At 44.9% G+C, this 17,138-nt stretch overlaps 1 protein-coding gene across 2 annotated transcripts in view; it reads right to left on the bottom strand.

The window, feature by feature from the left end:
• The window catches only part of TET1 (tet methylcytosine dioxygenase 1), a 151,535-nt gene extending 149,721 nt beyond the window's left edge, over positions 1 to 1,814 (bottom strand). For both annotated transcript variants that reach the window (XM_047761512.1, XM_047761513.1), the window contains exon 1: positions 1,561 to 1,814. The gene's annotated coding sequence lies outside the window, so the exon portion shown is untranslated. The remainder of the gene's footprint in view (positions 1 to 1,560) is intronic.
• Positions 1,815 to 17,138: the final 15,324 nt, after the last annotated feature.

Here is a 17,138-nt window from a genome sequence, read left to right as displayed (position 1 = left end):
TGGGCACGTTTCAGTGGAGACTGACCTGAGGTTGCTGCCCTGTAGCGCCTCCCTTCTACCCGTCTGGGTGCAGCGCGCAGCGCACCTCGCCGACGGTAGACTGTGTACCTAATCTTTTCCTCCCCCAAGGTCTTGAAACACTTTTCAAGCATCTCTTTATAAACTGATCATTACCGGTATGTATTACGCAGCTCATTTTGTGTCGGAGAGTGGAACTGGGGAAGAGGGGAAGAGGCACTGGAGCGACCAGCATAAGCTGGTTAGTTTAGGAGGACGAGGAGTTGGGGGCGGGGGAAAGATTCCTAGTTCAAAGATACCTGTTCTCTTGTTATACGTTGATTTTTATTGGGTCAGAAATACCCAATTTGTGTTCCCCATCACCGTGGAAAGTGGCCTGTGGCCGGCCAGCAACTTCCTGACCACTTTTTGTAGAAATATATGGATTGCTCACAGCCCTTAGACGCCGAATCCTTTGGGAGTGTAGGTGAGATGGAGGGATGGGAGGGAAGAGAGGAGAGAGGGAGAGAAATCTAGCCCAGTCCCTCCCCCCGACACGTGAAGTGGCAGCGGCCCCTGCCACCTCCGGCCCCAGCCCCTCACATGCCGCACGGCGGGTCCCCGCACCCCAGCTCTGCGCACTTCCAAGTGGGACTGATGCGAAGGCAAGCCAGCGCGTTCCGCAACCGAGCAGCGCACATTGGAGTTTTTAGAAGGTCATTTTGACAGAACACTATTCTCTTCCCTACTCCCTTCTTCCCGGATTGGCTTAATTCCGGGTCAACCTCTGGCAAGACTCCCCTACTACCTTCACTCCAAAACTTCCAACCCTGAAGCCCCCTCCCCGAAAGAAGACAAGTGCCAAATGTTTTCCCAACGAAGCGGCCCCCTATATGAGCATGGGGAAGGGAGAAAGCTTGTCTGGGGATATGCTCCAGCAAGGGTCAGCCCAGGCTCCCCATCAGAAACTTGACCAAACTCTTCCCTTTCCTCAGCCGGAGTCACCCGGACCTCGGATTCTCCTAAGAGGATCATTAGCGCGCACAGTCCGGGATCTCCCCAGGCCACACTTGCCCTCCCCAATCCGGTTTCCAGCGGGGCCCAGGGTCCTAGCCCAAGGCGCCCCCGCTCTCCCCACCCTGTGCAGCAGCCCGGCCTCGGGGCTGGCGGCAGCGTCCTCCGGACAGGGGCATTGTTTACCACCCGCAACAAAAGCGCCCCAAGCGGCCCTGGGCGGGGGGTCGCCGCAGGGAGCGGGCCCACCCTGAAGCCCCGGTGGACCCTAGGACGCCGGGCCCCAGCCCTCGTCCAGCCCCAGCAGTTCACTGCCCCTCGCCACCCCTTCCGGCCTCGGCGTACGGGTCTCCGGACCCCTGCCCTCTGCCCCGGCTCCAACTCACCACTGGCCCACTTAGGCTCCGAGGGCAGCGCGGGTCCCCCGAGCTCCAAGCCTGTACTATCCCTCAGGCAAACTTTCCAACTTGCGCTGGTCCCCAAAAACTTCGGAGCCCCGGGGCCCCGGCGAGCGCGAGAGGCGCGGGCGGGCCCGGGGTGGACACCTACCGGCCGCTTGGCAGGGTCAGGGCCCGAGCCCCCGGGGTGGGCGGCTGCTTCCCAAAGGTCCACAGTGAAGAGGCAGGTAGAGTTGCATGACTGGGGCGGGGCAGGGGGCGTCCCGGGGGGGCAGACCCTGGAGCAGAGGGGCCCAGCCGCTGCGCTCACAAAGCGGCGCGGGAGCAGACTGCTCTTCCACTCCCCGCCAGGTCAGCCCCCCGGAGTAGCAGTGTCTCCCCAGGACAGACCTCGGGGAGTGAAGCTCTGCCTTCCCTGGACCCTGCACCGCTGAGAGAGAGGCAAAACGCGAGCTGGATTTCCCCAAACTGGAGCTGGACTCCCCTCTCGACCCTTACCCCGCCCCCTTGGCCCTCCTCCGGCCCAATTTTTTTTTTTTTTTTTAGGTCAAAGGAAAATGTTGGAGAGGGAGAGGAGGGGGTGAGGTGTCAAGGTTTTCTCGTCATTATCTTTTTTCCTAGGGGCTGTCGGGCTGAGAGAAAAGTTTTAGGGGCTCTAAATGGATGTTTGTAGATACATTAACGGGATGCCTGGTCAGGGATGACACCATCGAGCAATATCTGGGTCGCAAGCAATGGAAAACTGCCCTCAGCACCTAAGAGAGAAGCCAGAGGAGGGTTGTGTTCCCTGACTCAGAGCTTGATGTCTGCAAAGGTCATCATAACATTTTTGTTAGTTATATGCCCCTGTACCTTGGCGGTAATTCACTTTACGGAGGAAGAAATGAAGGCACGGGAAGAAGTAAGTTTTCATCATTAGGAGGAATAACCAGTGGCATTACCCCAAAAGACTGACTGAGGCATCTCAATTTCTCCTGAAATGTTTGATGACTGTTGTTTCTTCCAGCAGTCAGTTATTAAACAGCAATAGGAACCTAGATCTTTAATGGAGTCACTGTGGTAAGGAAAATGCTGTTCATGGAACAATCATTCCTCCCAGGTCAAACGTCAACGGAAGAGAAAGACTCATTCTATTATTGCCTTTCACACTCTTCTACCCCTGTTTTGCACATCATTTTTATTCTTTGTTGTATTTGCTTTAATAAGCATAACCAGATTGCTCCTTTGAAAAAGATGCATAAACTTTTAACCTTCCTCATTGATTGATTAATTCAAGTTTATTCTTGAGCTAGGAGCTAGGCATACAGTTAAGTAAAATTTGCCTCATACCCAGGAGGAACACACATTCCAGGTTGGCAAGCAGAACAAATTAGTGATTGCACTACAGTGTTTTCAGTGCTACAGTCAGAAAACTTGATTGGAGAAAGAAATGTGGTGTTTAAAATAAATGCTATTTGTAAAAATGGACTCTTCTCAGTCAATGTTTCCAAAAGCCTGATTGTTAATATCTTGTCAGAAAAAATCTCCTAGGACCTAACTGAACAGAATATTGAGAGAGTGTGACTCAAAACTTGATTTTCTTAAGGCAACAAAAGGAGAAAGACTGTCATGGACTAGCAATATCCTGGCTTTTGTTAATTAATTGAAATTAGTAACTTTTAAAAGTACAGCATTGAGAAAATCACAAAGATGTAGAAAAATATCCATGGCAATGCTCATTCTCTTAATTCCATCCAAGTTAGTTGAATCCATACTACTTATCAGACACAGTTCCTTACTTTGGGGAAAATCTCTGCCCTTGTAGTGCTGCATTCAATCATGGAAGGAGGTGAGGACAGATAACAAAGAAGGCTAGAAAGCAGGGAGTACTGGGAAAGGCTGAAGGGGTTTTCTATTTTCTTTTTCTTTTTCTAAGGAAATATTGTATTAAAAACAAGAATGGGAGTTCCTACTGTGGCACAGAGGGTTAAGAACCTGACTAGTATCCTGTGAGGATGCAGGTTTAATCCTTGGCCTCACTCAGTGGGTTAAGGATCCATTGCCTCAAGCTGTGGAATAAGTTGCAAATGTGGCTCGTGGCTTGGATTCAGTGTGACCCCTAGTCAGGGAACTTCCAGTCCTAAAAAGACAAAAAAAAAAAAATTAACAGAAAATACACATGAAGCAGGTTTGCAGGAGTTGGTATTTGCTTGTCAATTTATTGGCAAACACAGACCCTAATCCTTTTTCTCACCCAAGTTTCTAAATTGAATAAGAAGATTGTCAAGAATACACAGGTTATGGAGTTCCCATCTTGGCTGAGTGGTTAATGAATCCGACTAGGAACCAGGAGGTTGTGGGTTCGATCCCTGGCCTTGCTCAGTGGGTTAAGGATCTGGTGTTGCCATGAGCTGTGGTGTAGGTCGCAGACGCAGCTCGGATCCCACGTTGCTGTGGCTCTGGCGTAGGCTGGTGGCTACAGCTCCGATTGGACCCCTAGCCTGGGAATCTCCATATGCTGCGGGAATGGCCCTAGAAAAAGGCAAAAAGACACACACAAAAAAAAGAATACACAGGTTATGTATAACACCTGGCAGGTACAAACCAAAAGACACTTTAGTGGAGAGGTGGAAGAAAGTGGAAATCAAATTGATATTCTGAGAAGAAAAAAACTGAGATTGCCAGAATTGGTTTTGGAAAGAAGTGGAAGAATTAGCATACCTTCTTAGTGACTGTAGAGCATGAAGATGTATTCTGGTTATGAGAATGAAACAAGTTCTTTTATGATAGAGTCAGCTTCCAAAATGGCAGAATCCCAAATCAAGAACTGAATTTGGTCAAAGTCAGTCTGTTTTGGTGAAAGCTCCTTCTCCACTGCCTATGACAGTATTAGGCCATTTTCTCCATTTATACCACATCCAGCACCTTTAATGGTAAACTTTCCAATCCACTAATTTGCTTGTTCTCTTAACCTCTCCCAAACTCAACCTGGAATCACCTCAACTTGACTTCTACATCCCCATCATCCATTTTCTCCACTGCTTGCAAGGAGCAGAATTCTGTGGGAGCCTTAGCTAGCTTTGAAAAAAAAAAAATTTTTTTTGTCTTTTGTCTTTTGTCCTTTTAGGGCCACACCTGTGGCATATGGATGTTCCCAGGCTAGGGGTCTAATCGGAGCTGTTGCTGCCGGCCTATGCCACAGCAACACCAGATTCAAGCCGAGTCTGCAACCTACACCACAGCTCACGGCAATGTTAGATCCTTAACCCACTGAGCGAGGCCAGGGATCGAACTCGAAACCTCATGGTTCCTAGTTGGATTCATTTCTGCTGAGCCACAACGGGAACTCCCTAGTTGGGTTCTTAACCCTCTGACCCACAATGCGAACTCCCGGCTTTGAAATCTTAAGACCTAAATCTGTCTGAGGTCTTTATTTCTCCTCAAAAATCCATATTTGAGAAGATTTTCAGTCTCTTCTTGCCATGGAAACTGTTCTAAGCCTTCATTTTCCAAGCTGTCAAGAGAGGCAATAGATTTCCTTTTTTATTTTCTTGGGTTTTGTTTGTTTTTGTTTATTTGGTATGGCATGCAGCGGCTTGATGTAGGAACTCAGTTCCCAGACAAGGGATTGAATCCGAGTTGCAGTGGGGAAAGGGCCAAGTCCTAACCACTAGACCACCAGAGCAGACCCTAGATTTCTTTTTTTTTCTTCCAGTTTTACTGAAATATAACTGACATATGACACTGTATAAGTTTAAGGTATATAGCATAATGATTTGACATACATAAATCATGACATGATTACCACAATAAATTTAGTGAACAAACTTTCTCATATAGATAGGAAATGAAAGAAAAAGAAAAAATATTTTTGCCTTATGATGAGAACTCAGGGTTTACTCTCAACAACTTTCATATATAACATACAGCAGTGTTAATGATATTAGCCATGCTGTGCATTACTTCCCCAGGACTTTTTTTATCTTATAAATGGAAGTTTGTACCTTTTTTTTAAAATTATTTATTATTATTTTTTTCCCACTGTACAGCAAGGGAATCAAGTTATCCTTACATGTATACATTACAATTACATTTTTCCCCCAGCCTTTTTTCTGTTGCAACATGAGTATCTAGACAAAGTTCTCAATGCTATTCAGCAGGATCTCCTTGTAAATCTATTCTAAGTTGTGTCTGATAAGCCCAAGCTCCCGATCCCTCCCACTCCCTCCCCCTCCCATCAGGCAGCCACAAGTCTCTTCTCCAAGTCCATGATTTTCTTTTCTGAGGAGATGTTCATTTGTGCTGGATATTAAATTCCAGTTATAAGTGATATCATATGGTATTTGTCTTTGTCTTTCTGGCTCATTTCACTCAGTATGAGGTTCTCTAGCTCCATCCATGTTGCTGCAAATGGCATTATGTCATTCTTTTTTATGGCTGAGTAGTATTCCATTGTGTATATATACCACATCTTTCGAATCCAATCCTCTGTTGATGGACATTTGGGTTGTTTCCATGTCCTGGCTATTGTGAATAGTGCTGCAATGAACATGAGGGTGCACGTGTCTCTTTTAAGTAGAGTTTTGTCCGGATAGATGCCCAAGAGTGGGATTGTGGGGTCATATGGATATTCTATGTATAGATTTCTCAGGTATCTCCAAACTGTTCTCCATAGTGGCTGTACCGGTTGACATTCCCACCAACAGTGCAGGAGGGTTCCCTTTTCTCCACAGCCCCTCCAGCACTTGTTATTTGTGGACTTATTAATGATGGCCATTCTGACTGGTGTGAGGTGGTATCTCATGGTAATTTTGATTTGCATTTCTCTTATAATCAACGATGTTGAGCATTTTTTCATGTGTTTGTTGGCCATCTGTATATCTTCTTTGGAGAAATGTTTATTCAGGTCTTTTGCCCATTTTTCCATTGATTGATTGGCTTTTTTGCTGTTGGGTTGTATAAGTTGTTTATATATTCTAGAGATTAAGCCCTTGTCGGTTGCATCATTTGAAAAGTTTGTACCTTTTGACCACCTCATCCAATTCTCCCTCCCCCAACTCCCCACCTCTGGTAATCACAAATCTGATTTCTTTTTCTATGAGATTATTTGCTTTTGAAGTATAATTAACCTACAACACTGTGAGATCCTGGTGCACAACATAGTGATTCAATATTTCTATACATTACACAATTTTTTTTTTTTTGCTATACTTGTGACGTCTGGAAGTTCCAATGCCATGGATTGAATCCAAGCCACAGCTGCAGCAATGCCAGAATCTTAACCCACTGTGCACAGTGGGAACTCCACAATTACTTATTTATTTTTCCCTCCCTTCCTTAACAGTACTATTTCCTCCCTTACCTGAAATTTCTTCCCTGTTAATATGCCCTGCTGCCCATTATCTAGTGCCCTTCAGCCGTACTGTTTTATTTGAGCACTTTTGAGGGGGGCATGCCCATGGCATGTGGAAGTTCCCAGACGGAGGACTGAAGGCACAGCTCAGCAATGACCCAAGCCACAGTAGTGATGATGCTGGCACCTTAACCCACTGCACCACAAGGGAACTCATCATTTGAGCAGTTTTTACTACATTAATGAGCCCTTTTTTCTAGCATCTTCAGTCTCTCCTTTTTTTTTTGTCTTTTTGCCTTTTCTAGGGCCGCTCCTGTGGCATATAGAGGTTCCCAGGCTAGGGGTCGAATCAGAGCTGTAGCCGCCAGCCAGCCTACGCCACAGCCACAGCAATTCGGGATCCGAGCCACGTCTGCAACCTACACCACAGCTCACATCAACGCCAGCTCACATCAATCCTTAACCCACTGAGCAAGGCCAGGGATCGAACCCACAACCTCATGGTTCCTAGTTGGATTCGTTAACCACTGCGCCATGACGGGAACTCCTGTCCATGTTTACCTTGCTCAGATCATGCCTTTGTCTTTGCTCTGCCATCTACCTTTAGCTCCATTTCTCTCCATGACAAATTTGATTTCTTGCTGTTTCTCAATTATTCTCCCAAGAATTCTGTGACACCTATAGGCCATCCTTCTCCCCCTTCTATTAGTAAGTCCAACCAAAATGCGTTCACCATCTTCTCTCTTTGGATGCTTCTTCTTCAGAGCCCCCTCAACCCCACAACTTCTTCAGGACTCCTCATCCAGCAGAACACTTACAAAGCTGACTCTCCAGCCCTGAATGTTTTGTTCTATAACCATTATCTTCAAGCCCTGAAACCATGTGCTATGTTCCTGATCTATTTCTTTTCATTTTCACCTGAGACATTGCTAGGACTTGCTCTGCTCTAATTCTTCTTTCTCCTTATGTCTCATGTGGTGATCTCTACATAGTAGGCACAATGAAAACAACTGACTGAGGATTTCCTGTTGTGGCTCAGTGGAACTGAATCTGAATAGTATCCATAAGGATGCAGGTGTGATCCATGGCCTCTCTCATTGGGTTAAGGATCCGGCATTGCCATGAGCTGTGGTGTAGGTTGCAGACGTGGCTTGGATCTGGCATTGTTGTGACTGTGGCAAAGGCCAGAAGCTACAGCTTCAATTCAACCCCTAGCCTGGGAACTTCCACATGCTGCAGATGCAGCCCTAAAAAGCAAAAAAATAAAAATAAAATAAAATAAAAACAAAGGACAATTATTTCTGAACGTTTTCTTCCCCTGCCTCTGAGAATTCATTTAAAGCTCTCTTGATTACTTGGTGAGTCTTTTTTTATAAGCATTCTTCCTCCAGCTTTGTGAAAAGAGAGAATAGAAAAACTGGGACAGGAGTTCCCATTGTGGCTCAGTGGTTAATGAATCTGACTAGGAACCATGAGGTTGCCGGTTTGATCCCTGCCCTTGCTCAGTGGGTTAAGGGCCTGGTGTTGCTGTGAGCTGTGGTGTAGGTTGCAGATGCAGCTTGGATCCCACGTTGCTATGGCTGTGGGGCAGGCCAGCAGCTACAGCTCTGATTAGACCCCTAGCCTGGGAACCTCCATAGGGCTGCCCAAAAAATGGCAAAAAGACAAAAAAAAAAAAAACTGGGACAGATACAAGTCCACCTGAACTGTCCCTCTCCCCCCGTTCATTCCTCCCCTTCCTCTATATTACTCTCATTCTTACCAGCTTGGCAAACTTATTATCTTCATTGCTCAAAACCTAGCTCACACAGCTCCCTATCTGTGAAGCCTCATGTAATTACCCAGGTAGAATTAGGAGTTTCCTAGCTCTCTCAACACTGCTTCTGCAGCATCTCCCTAACTCTGTTATAGCAGTTCTTGCACACTCCCCTCCAGTTACCAAATTCTATGCCTCTTGAAGGACTTACTGGAGTTCCTGTCGTGGCGCAGTGGTTAACAAATCCTACTAGGAACCATGAGGTTGCGGGTTTGGTCCCTGCCCTTGTTCAGTGGGTTAAGGATCTGGTGTTGCCATGAGCTGTGGTGTAGGTTGCAGACGCGGCTCGGATCCTACGTTGCTGGGGCTCTGGTGTAGTCCGGTGGCTACAGCTCCGATTAGACCCCCTAGCCTGGGAACCTGCATATGCCGTGGGAGTGGACCTAGAAATACCAAAAAGCCAAAAAGCCAAAAAAAAAAAAAGGACTTACCTTTCTTTTTACATTCTCAGTGCTATCCTAGCACTTGGCACAAAGATACCCAGTAGCTCAAGAAATATTGTTAAATGCCTCTCAGAGCTCCTATTATAACCTATGACTGCAATTATACAATTCTATATGTTTGCACAAATGAAGCTGATTTCTTGGTAAATTTCACAGTGTCACAATACCTTAAACATGAGGGAAAATTAAAGAACTTACTACAGGCTTATACAAAGCAAGGGCCTCCTGCTTATACAAAGTAAGGACCATGTCCTATTCCTTCCCATTTACATAATATGCATTTCAAAAATGCTTGTCCTTAGGAGTTCCCATTGTGGCTCGGCTGGTTAAAGACCCAACCGTGTCTCGGTGTCTCAGTAAGGATCCTAGTTCAGGTCCCTGGCTTCACTCAGTGCTTTGCTGCAAACCACAGCATAGGTTGAAGGTGTGGCTTGAATTTGATCATTAGCCCTAGGAACTTTCATCTGCCTCAGGTGCAGTCAAAAAATAAATAAATAAATAACCCACAGAAAAACAAGAAACAAAACCTCAACCCTACCAAATGGGGGTTGAGGTTATATAACCCCCTAATGATAACCTACTAATGATCACCCCTTCTCAGCATTCATGAAGAATAGTATTGAACTTAATTTATACTCACTGATATGTAATGTTGAATTTTTCATTAATATATTATATTGCAACATTTCGTTTCCTCAACTACCTGAAAGCTTCAGAGTCAGACATATCTTTTATTTCTTTTGAGTCTTATCTTTCTATAGGAGCTCATACTATAATACTCTCAATAAGTACTGCTGACAGGTCAAATATTGACTGTCAGAAGCAACTGGATAATATCTCTAAAGCATTTAGAGATCGAACCCGCAACCTCATGGCTCCTAGTTGGATTTGTTTCCACTGCCCTACCACAGGAACTCCTGGGCTTCTTAGTGTATATTTAACTTTTTTCCCCCCCTTTTTCAGCAGCACCCATAGCATATGGAAGTTCCTGGGCTGGGGATCAAATCAGAGCTGCATCTGTGACCTATGCCACACCTGTAGCAATGCCAGATCCTTAACCCACTATGCCAGACTGGAGATCAAACCAGCGACTCCACAGAGACCAGCCAGATCATTAAACCACTGTGTCAACTCCTATACATTCAACCTATATATCTAACCCTATATTTAACTTCTTTGACTTTGCCCTAAATCACCAACAAACTGATTCTCTTCCAGTGATCCCAGCCTCAGTGATTCCATCCAGTTATGTTAACCAGGATCCTAGGAATCTCCTTTAACATCTCCCTTTCCTCAGCCCCCTTACTGAATTCATCACCAAGTTCTGTACATTTCATCCCACTTCAGTGTGTCTCAAATTCATCCACGTCCCTCCATTCTCATGGCCTTTTGATCAATTGCCACATTTTACAACAGACCTCTCACAGACACTTTAGTACCTATACCATTATTCAGGCCATGGCCGGAATGATTTTTTTTTTCCTTTTTTGGCCATCCTGAGGCATATGCAGTTTTCAGGCCAGGGATCAGATCTGAGCCACACCTGGGACCTATGCCACAGCTGTGGCAAAGCCAAATCCTTTAATCCACTGTGCTGGGCCGGTGATCGAACCTGTGTCCAGAGATGCCACCATGGGAACTTCCGGAATGACCATTTTGAAACATACACCTCACCATGTCAACCACAGCTTAACACTGGTTTCATGCTGCCTTTAGGGTCATGTTAGGACTCCCATAGTGACTACAAGGCTGTCACTAGCTTTAAGGCAATTTAGCTATTTCTCTAAATCAACTTGTGTCACAAAGCTTCTAGTTCTTCCCACTCCAGCCTCAGGGCTTTCTTCTGTAACTGCAAACCAATAATTCCATTTTTATAAACCGGGAAATTTCATTTGCAGGCAAGTTTCATTTTAGGCAAGCAATCACTTCTATAGTTCTCCAGTCTAACAGCTCCCTCTACTGTCTCACACATTTCTCAAGGTAAGTGACCTGTCTGAATCCTGGAAGGACAAAATATGGTAATGCATTCCAGGTTGCGATCAAACCTTTGAAGATATCAAACTACCACCATAGGCTCTGTTTGTTTTTCCTGGAATGCTTGTTCTTTCTCCTTTCCTCATTTAAGCCCCAGTTATTCTTCACTTTTGAGTTCAAGTATCACTTTCTTAAGGAAATTTTCCCTAAACTTCTTGCTTAGATCAATCCCTATTTTAAGCATTTATATATCATCATGCAATAAGCCTTTTCTTAGAAGTACTTATCCCAGTTTCAATTTTACTGTGGTAATTTTATTAAGATTTCTTTCCCACTAGCATTTAAGCTCCCTGAAGTGCAGAGACCTCTTATTTACTATTCCGTCTCTGATGCCTAGCACCTGTACAGGAAATACCTAGTGAAGAACAACAAAAATAAATTTGGTCATGTCTCTAAATAATATGTGTACTTCATTGCTATACCTAATTGTAACTACATTGAGATGATCTAGTTCCACTTATGAAATATACAGAAAACTCTTACTTATCTTTCAACGGTCAGCTCAAGTTTCAAGCTTTTCCTAACCTCGCCTCACCCCGATAGAACAGGTCTCTTGCCTCTTTGTACCTTATTACATGCCATACATACCCCTAATACAGGATAGGTAACTGACAAAACTATATTTACTTTTTTTTTTTTGTCTTTTCTAGGGCCGCACCTTCGGCATATGGAGGTTCCCAGGTTAGGGGTCTAATCGGAGCTGTAGCCACCAGCCTACACCAGAGCCACAGCAACACAGGATCTGAGCTGCATCTGCAACCTACATCACAGTTCATGGCAACGCCAGATCCTTAACCCACTGAGGGAGGTCAGGGATTGAACTGGAAACCTCATGGTTCCTAGTCAGGTTCGTTAGCCACTTCGCCATGATGGGAACTCCTATATTTACTTTTTTGTAGCTGCTTGCTCTCTTACAAAAGTCTTTGTAGGAATTTTTTTTTTTTTTTTTTTGGCTACACCCGAGGCTTGCAGAAATTCCTGGGCCAGGGAGTGAACCTGTGCCATAGCTGGGACAGGAGCCATAGCAGTGACAAGCGTGGATCCTTAACTGCTGGGCCACCAGGAAACACCTGTAGATAGTTTATCTTTTTCATTTTTATAGCTTGACTATCTAACATAATGCCTGATGCACAGTGGGTAGACAGTATAGAAGTATTGAGTAAATAAATAATGACGTGTTCTGCAGGTCTAGGGGTGCACATGCTAAGGAAATGAGAAGAATATAGCACCTACTATGTGCTGAGCACTCTAGTAGGTCCTTTGCCTAAATGATCTTATTTGATATTTACATCTTATCTGGGGGGAAGGATCACCCACATTTGAGAAATTAGGAACTGAATATAAGAATTTATTAAGTCCCAAGATAACTTACCTTCTAAGTAGAGACCTAGACATTCAAAGTTTCTGTTCTTCAGACTTGTGGTTGCCAAGGGAGAGGAGGAGTGGGGGATGGACAGATTGGGAGTTTGGGATTAACAGATGCAAACTATTATATATAGAATGGGTAAACAACAAGGTTCTAGTATATAGCACAGGTAACTATATTCAATATCCTATGATAAATCAGGATGTATACATATATATTACTGAATCACTTTGCTGTAAAAAGAAATTAAAACAACATTGTAAATCAACTGTACTTCAATAAAACATGTCCAGAGAGCTCCTGTCATGGCATAGTGGAAACGAATCTGACTAGGAACCATGAGGTTTCGGTTCGATCCCTGACCTCCCTCAGTGGGTAAAGGATCTGGTATTGCCTTGAGCTGAGGTGTAGGTCACAGATGCAGCTTGGAAATGGCATTGCTGTGGCTGTGGCATAGGCCGGCAGCTGTAGCTCTGATTCAACCCCTAGCCTGGGAACCTCCATATGCCATGGGTGTGGCCCTAAAAAGCAAAAAAAAAAAAGTTAATGATCTGTAGTTTAAAAGAGACTACCTGGGGGTTCTCATGTGATTCAGTGGGTTAAGATATGAGTCGTCATTGTAACGGCTTGGGTTGCTGCTGTGGTGAAGTTTGATTCCTGGCCCAGGAACTTCTGCATGCATGGGAGTGGCCAAAAATTAAAATTAAAATAAATTAATTAAAATAAATAAATAAATAAAAGATACCACCTAACATTAGACTTAAAGATGGTTAAGGTCTATGACAATGTTTATTAAAACATTTCATGTCTTTCGTGAAATGTTGGGAGTTGGAAGAAGTTTTCAAAGAAGGCTTTTTAGGTAGTTATTGTATTTATTATTACGTAGTTATTGTATATACTGTATATAGTCTATATGGTATTCACACATTGTCCATATTTTAATTAATCAATTAATTAATTTACCACACCTACAGCATATGGAAGTTCCCTGCAGTTGGAGCTGCAGCTGCCAGCCTATGTCACAGCCTCAGCAACACTGGATCCAAGCTGCATCTGGGACCTCCTCTATATCTTGTGACAATGCCGGATCCTTAACCCACTGAGAGAGGCCAGAGGTTGAACCCCAATCCTCATGGACACTATGTTGGGGCCTTAACCCACTAGGCTACAAGGTGAACTCCCATTTTAACCCTTTTTTTTTTGTCTTTTTTTTGCATTTTCTTGGACTGCTCCAGTGGCATATGGAGGTTCCCAGGCCAGGGGTCGAATCAGAGCTGTAGCCACCGGCCTACACCAGAGCCACAGCAACACAGGATCTGAGCTGCGTCTGCGACCTACACCACAGCTCACAGCAACACCAGATCCTTAACCCACTGAGCAAGGCCAGGGACCGAACCTGCAACCTCATGGCTCCTAGTCAGATTCGCTAACCACTGAGCCACGACGGGAACTCCTTAACCATTTTTAAGTGTACAATTAAGTAGCATTAATTATCTTTACAATATTGTACAACTGAGTTCGACCCCTGGCCTGGGAACCTCCATATGCCGCGGGAAGCAGCCCTAGAAAAGGCAAAAAGACACACACACAAAAAAGAAAATATATTTTTGGTAAAACACTCATCATGCTGGTAAAAAAAATTGGCGGTGGAGTGATTTATTGTGTTCCTCACCAAACTATGTAGATGTTCTCTGGGCAAGTAAAACTTAGCTTGAAATAATTTATGTCCAGCTTAAGTACCTGAACTATTTCCAGAAATGTGTATCTGTGTATATGTATGTATTTTTTTTTATTTGAGCAGGAGTAAGGTTCTATGAGCTTCTGAGATTTTATGTTTCTGTACAGAATGATGTTTATCACTGTAGCATTCTGGAAGAGTTTTTACAGTAGTTTTTATTGGGCTTTTTAAAATGTTGACTTTTGGAGTTCCCGTCGTGGCGCAGTGGTTAATGAATCTGACTAGGAACCATGGGGTTGCGGGTTCGGTCCCTGCCCTTGTTCAGTGGGTTAACGATCCGGCGTTGCCGTGAGCTGTGGTGTAGGTCGCAGACGCGGCTCGGATCCCGAGTTGCTGTGGCTCTGGCGTAGGCCGGTGGCTACAGCTCCGATTCAACCCCTAGCTGGGGAACCTCCATATGCCGCAGGAGCGGCCCAAAGAAATAGCAAAAAGACAAAAAAAAAAAGTTGACTTTTAACATAGCTGCTCAGGGGTTAAATCAGATTGCAAAAGCCGATCTGACTCTCCATATTACTACAAACATATACATGTTTGTTTATACTGAGCTGCAGGGGACATATAAGTACACTTTAAACTTTCTTAAGAAAGTGAAATGTGGAGTTCCCGTCATGGTTCAGTGGTTAATGAATCCGACTAGGAACCATGAGGTTGCGGGTTCGATCCCTGGCCTTGCTCAGTGGGTTAAGGAGCCGGCGTTGCCATGAGCTGTGGTGTAGCTTGCAGACTCGGCTCGGATCCCGAGTTGTTGTGGCTCTGGCGTAGGCCAGTGGCTACAGCTCCAACTAGACCCCAGCCTGGGAACTCCATATGCCGCGGGAAGCGGCCCTAGAAAAGGCAAAAAGGCCAAAAAAAAAAAAAAAAGAAATGTTTCGCAATGATGTTGCAATCTAATCTTGACCTACGTTTTTCAACCAACAAAATCTCTGATGGTGTGTGTGCTACCTTTTTCCCAACCTGTGAAATCCATATCTGGGTGAATCCCTAGGTCCTTTAGCAGCATCATGTCAATAGATTCACTGCAAGCAGGTTGCATGCCTCAGGTGTTTATCCTTCTGCTTCTAGTAATCATGACGTGTGGAACATCCAGGGCAGCACAGATCTCATTAGAAGGGGAAAAACTGCCAACACGGTTTCTTGGTAAAAATCCTAACTTAATGTTGTATCTCTGTTAGTTGTAAAGAGGTGTCAGAATGAGAACAAGTTTTTGCTCTATGAATATGTACTGTGATGTCTGAATCCATTTAATCCATCCCTCAAGAAACGCTTAGAACTGTGACCAGGTATCTAAAATACCACTCCTTGAGCATATAAGGAAACACTGCACCTGTGGGGAAGCAAGACTTGTATTTGATCAGAATATTACAACTTGCAGAAAAAAGCCAAAAAAAGTCCAGTTGGTTCAGGTTTATGCTGTATTTTGAGATTCTGTTCTTGTTCAGACATAGCTCTATAGAAACATTGGCTCTTGTATATTATGATCAAATTTGCACATGACTATCAAATCCATTAAAAGCGAACCTTAAAAAAAAGGGCATACCATAAAAGTGAAAAAAAAAAAAAAAAAGAAATCTAGACCCATCATTAATGACTAAATGTGGCTAGAAACACCTTGCAGAGGCATATATGGGTGGAAAGAGAAACGGGACCAGTGTCAATAGTGAAGGTTGGAGTAAATATTAATGAAAATCGTGATAATTTCTGACAGAGGATAAAAGTTCAGAACAACTGTGGTCACAAAGAATAGGGATGGATTGGAGTTCCCGTCGTGGCGCAGTGGTTAACGAATCCGACTAGGAACCATGAGGTTGCGGGTTCGGTCCCTGCCCTTGCTCAGTGGGTTAACGATCCGGCGTTGCCGTGAGCTGTGGTGTAGGTTGCAGACGCGGCTTGGATCCCACGTTGCTGTGGCTCTGGTGTAGGCCGGTGGCTACAGCTCCGATTTGACCCCTAGCCTGGGAATCTCCACATGTCGCGGGAGCGGCCCAAGAAATAGCAAAAAAAAGACACACACACAAAAAAGAATAGGGATGAATTTTGCTCAAGTTGGAAGTGATGAGGGATTCATAGCAAGAGAATAGTGTCCATAAGGGGTGGTTAAAAAAAGTACAGTCTTGTAATACAGTAGGGCTAGTAAGAAGAAACGGAAGTTCCTGAGAGTTTAGGAGCTGGTAGTGGGTAGAGCGGTGGAATTTGAGTGCTAAGCATAAGACAGAGATTCAGAACCTCCTGGCAAGTCAGAAGTATTTGTGTAATTCACAGGGCCCCAAAGAAAGAAGAACTTGCTTCAGCAATTATTTCTTTGGCAGAGGTGATGGGGTGGAATTGAAGCTTCGTGGTGAACCGTTAGGGAGGCAGAAACAGGCTCAGCGAGAAGCTCAGAGAAGGCAGAGGTGATTTGGTGGGAGAGACTACAATTTCAGAGGTTCCTGGAAAGAGTGAGCAAAAGCTGGAATTTTTTGTTGTTGTTGTTGTCTTTTTGCCTTTTCTAGGGCCACTCCTGCTGCACATGGAGGGTCCCAGGCTAGGGGTCTAATAGGAGCTGTTGCTGCCAGCCTACGCCAGAGCCACAGCAACGCCAGATCCGAGCTGCGTCTGAGACGTACACCACAGCTCGTGGCACCGCTGGATCCTTAACCCACTGCGCAAGGCCAGGGATGGAACCCGCAACCTCATGATTCCTAGTCGGATTCTTTAACCACTGAGCCATGACGGGAACTCCTGGGGCTCATTTTTAGGAAGGTCATAAGCAGCCCGCTGGATGGTTCCAGGTCAGTGGTCAATACAGGTCAACGGACGGTGGAGGACTTTCTGAGGTGGCGGGTTTTGGAAGGACCTTCTTGCTGGCCATGTTTCCCTTCCTCCGTCCGTAACAGAAGAGGCCTGAAGAGTGACTCCAGCCAGAAGCAGGAATTTTGGGTGAGGCCGGGGCGTGGGGATACGTCCAACGTGGGGGTGGGGGGAGGTGACGCCCCCTTCGGGCCTTGACCCAGGCCCCGCCTC

The sequence above is a fragment of the Phacochoerus africanus genome, chromosome 15 (genome assembly GCF_016906955.1).
Source record: "Phacochoerus africanus isolate WHEZ1 chromosome 15, ROS_Pafr_v1, whole genome shotgun sequence".
NCBI classification, from domain to species: domain Eukaryota; kingdom Metazoa; phylum Chordata; class Mammalia; order Artiodactyla; family Suidae; genus Phacochoerus; species Phacochoerus africanus.
Note: the sequence above shows the minus strand (reverse complement) of the source record. Positions and strands in the feature narration are given on the sequence as shown.